This window comes from Pteropus alecto, unplaced genomic scaffold (genome assembly GCF_000325575.1).
Source record: "Pteropus alecto unplaced genomic scaffold, ASM32557v1 scaffold479, whole genome shotgun sequence".
NCBI lineage: Eukaryota > Metazoa > Chordata > Mammalia > Chiroptera > Pteropodidae > Pteropus > Pteropus alecto.
Window position 1 is genome coordinate 953954 of NW_006492031.1, and position 4156 is coordinate 958109.

Here is a 4156-nt window from a genome sequence, read left to right on the forward strand (position 1 = left end):
GCCTTGTTTCTGCAAGAGAACCCCATCTCCCCATGGATAGATCTGTGTGCCCCCTGACTCCCAAGAATCAAATAACACCTGGATTACTCACTCTGTCAGCTTGTACCTATCTATTATTACTGTCATTAGTTTTACACATTGTCCCAGAGCTAACACTTATTTAAGTTGTGGCCTTGAAAACACCCATTGTCTTTTTGGAATCTTCCTTTTCAGCACCCTCCACCCCCACCCACTTCCTTTCTGCACCTCTGACCATAGGGTACAGATGTCTGTAAACAGAGTTCATCTTTCTTCCTGCTTGTCATAGTTTGTGGTAAGCAGCCGCTAAAGCCATATGCCTGAATCATCAGAAAAGATGCTGTTATGAACTTTTAGGGGGAGGTTTAGTGCAGGGAGAGGGTAGGGAGCTTTTTGAGCATTAGGTATGGGGAAGGAGCAGGGAAGGGCCATAGAGAAAGACAGGGATGCTTGCAGTGAAAGAGTATTAGGTGCTGTGAGGTAAAATGGGAGCAGCCCATTGTCTGCCTTGAAGAGCTGTGCATCTCCTGGTTTCTCCTGGTTGAGTTGGATATGCTTTAGAGTTGATGGAGAAAGTGAAAAGGAGTTGCCTTTTTGGAGAACCTAGTGACAGTAGGACCTGGGCCTGGAGCAGGCTGAGTGAGCTTAGGGATGGAGCTTAGGGATGGAGCTTTCTCTGCTGAGCTTCTAAGTCCCCAGAGAAAGCTGTTAGCTCTAGACTTCTCGGGAAGGAAATGATGACTCTTATTGTGGTGATTACTTTTGTTACTTTTGCCTTTGTCCCTTGGAAGGTAGTTTGCTCCACCAAACTTACCACTTTGTGAGAAAAATTACATAAGGCTGGGTGCCTCACTATCTATGCCAAGGCACTGGGCCCAGGCACATCACCTATAAAATGTTAAGTGAGCTATCAAGGAGCATGATTTGAAATGGTTGAAATGACTGTTAGCATCTGCTCTGAAAGGTTATGATATCACGAAAGAACCACATGGAAATTGCAGGGGGTGTGTGCCCGTGGAAGGGAAGAGTAGATGCTAGTTAGGCGACCAGCTCTGGTCTACTGGCTCTGCCTTGCTATGGTGATGGTATGGTTACAGGGGATGGAGTGGTCGTGGGTCGTATGAGTGTGTGGGTCTATTTTTGCATTAGCTTGAAGTCCAACTTCCTTCTTCTCCATCCTGTGTGCTGCCTCCTGAACCAGTGTGCAGCTCTAGCTACACACGTGGCAGTTTCACTAGCCTCATAGCACACCCAAGATCACTCAGGCAGTGTCTAAATATGTCTGGGCTCTCTTAAAAAGGTCGCTGAATGTGCAGTTAGGCTTCATGACCTCAGCAGAAGTGAGAGCTGGTCTTTCCTTTTTCCAGGAAGCGTTGGTCCTATGTAAAATGATAAAACAGCTCTTTTTCTTTCCGTTGGTTCCCACTTCCTAGACATATGTTTCTTCATCACCTCTTCTACCCTTCATCCTTTCATCGTGCTTGTGGTTTCTGCACTCAAAACTGGAGAGAGTCTCTTATGCTAACATGGAGATAAATTCTGTTGCTAATTTTATCTTTCCAGAGGTATTTACATTTTAAGAAGAAACTTTAAGCTAATGGATGAAGCTCTTCTGGAATATTCTGTGTTTACAAACGGGGTTGGAGAGCTGGGGTATGTGAGGACACTCCTGAAATCGCATAGTTTAGAAAACACCTAGTAAGTCTGCCCTGGGAAATCTATGGGGTTGGTCTTGAATAGGCAAATATAGGGACTTAAAAGCAGAGTAGGACATTCTGTGCCTTCCTAACATGTGCATATGTGACATGGTTATATAACAACACAAAGCAACACATGCCTAAATGATGAATGGAAACTGCGAGTAATAAGGGCTGGGCTAATTGAATGAGGTTGCAGCAGAGAAGTAAAGTCTCCATGGGGTATTTAGAATTAGAAATGAAGCTTCAAGCATAGGCATGATTTCAGTGGCTAAAGCAGAGTTGGTGGGAGCCCTCCAGGAGGAGAAAGGCATGGGCAGAGACTTCGAGGTGCTAATATGTGGTTTCTGTGCAGGTAGTGAGGAGATTTGCTTCTCAGGGGTGGAAGATTTGCACTGAGGTGCTTCCTGATATCAGTCAGGCCCCTGTCTGAAGGTGGAGGAGTTTACAATTTGCCTTGAAGACAAAATGTGTAGAGAGCCGGAAGAATCTCTGAGTAGGAGAGTTGCTGTGAATACTGTCCCAGGGAAATGTTTCTTCTGGAAATATGTAGGATAGACTGAAGGGAAAGAATAGAGAAGGGTCGGAAAGGGAACCATTGTAGTATTATAGGCACGAAGTTGCCTACTCACTCAACCAAACCTAATATCACCCTCTAAATATTTCACACCCTGCTAGACCCTAAAAGACATGAGGATGAATAACACCCAATGCCCAGTTGTGCTTATAATCTCTAGAAAGGACATGAGCCAGGCTAGTAGCAGTAGGAATAAGAAGGAAGGCACAGATTGTGAAAAATATTTTAAAGGAAAACATAACAGCGTAGGTGGCTGATAAGAGTGGGGGCCAAAGGAGGGCAATGTGTAAAAACCCCAATGTTAATTGTGAGTAATGGGCCTGGGAGAAGAACTTGGGACATGAGGAGGGAGAATTGGGTTTTGGTGGGAAGGTGTTGAAGAGTTCAGTTTTGGATATAGTGAAATATCTTGGCATAACAGTGGCGATCCTAAGAAAAAGGTAATGACACAAGAATCTCAGTGAGAAGTCAAGATTAGACCATAGATATGAAAGTCAGGGAATGCTTTTTCTTGGAAGCCATAGTTGAATTTGTGTGGAAGGATAAACCAAGTTAGCAGCCAAGGATAGAAGAGTGATGAGGTTATGTGAGGGTAGGGAGTGGGCCAAGAGAAAGGAGCCAGCAAGAGAGTCAAGGACAGAGATGGTCAGAGCTGGGGGATGGAGAGTGGAGATGAGACCCTATTGCAGAAAGCAAGGGAAGAGAGTTTCCAGTAAAAGCTTAAGGAGTGAATTAAGAGGAGGTATATGAATTAAATTCAGGAAATATTGCCTTTTATTGGAAGAAAAGAAGTAAGGATTGATGAAGTGTTAAAAGATGGGCTCTGAATCAGCCATACATTGATGCACATGCTGCCTACTCCTGGGTCTTCTTGGGCAGTTAATCTCTCTAAGCGACAGTGTCCTCATTAGTAAAAGAAGAGGTAATAATGTCTAAGGCATTGAGTTGCTGTGAGTGCTAAAAGGACTAAATGAGATAAGGCTTACAACTTTTAGCTCAGTGCCTGGTACATAGTAAGGGCTCTTGAAAAGTGTTAGCTATTATCATAAACAATAATAAGTTCTATGACTGGGTACATGATTTTTAGATTCTAAAATATGAAACTGCAGGAAGCCATGCAATAGATTTCTTTTCAAACTTAGAACACTCCCTTCTCCAGTAACCAACATGGTTTCAGAGCAGGAGAATGGGCTAAATTATTTCTAGGGATCACTTTTATGCCAAAAATCATAATGGTTTTCTTAATTGTTTTTATAACGTTGCACTTGCTTTGAGTAGTTTCTGCTTTCAAAACATTGACTACCCTTTAGAGTTAGTTTTAATCAGGCTTCTACAGAGATGGGAGTTTTATATTAGATGTTGTGGAGAAAACACAAGAGAAAGAACACGTAAAACATCTTTCTGGGAAGTTTAGAGTCTAGAGAGTGCAAAAGAAAAGGAGCAAGAACAAATGAAAGCAACATGTGAACAAGAGCATAAGTATTAGTGCTCGCAGAAGCTATTAGTGCTGAGAGAATCAGAGCTGAACATTGATCTGGATCAGGTGGAATCAGTTAGGAAAAGTGTTTTGGACTGATTCCTTTGGATTGTTGATTTCTAGGATTTCAGTGACTGGTTGATGGTAGAGCTGGTTCCCCCTGTCTCTAGTTTCTGGTTCACATATTCCCTTAGCCACCCTTGTTGATCTGAGAACAGGGGCTGTCATTCAGATCTCTTGTGTGCATTCAAGGTCTGTTGTCATATGTGCTTTCCAGCCTTATTTTTTAATCATTCCCCTCAGCCTTCAAGAGCTGTCATTAGACCTATGCTATATTTTTTTCCCTCCTTTGTTCCCAAACTCTCATTGCCCTAGTCTTGGAATGTT

General features: G+C 42.9%; 1 protein-coding gene across 1 annotated transcript in view; it reads left to right on the forward strand.

The window, feature by feature from the left end:
* Window positions 1-4156, forward strand: part of SORL1 (sortilin related receptor 1) — a 152025-nt gene that overhangs the window by 23155 nt on the left and 124714 nt on the right. The window lies entirely within an intron of this gene.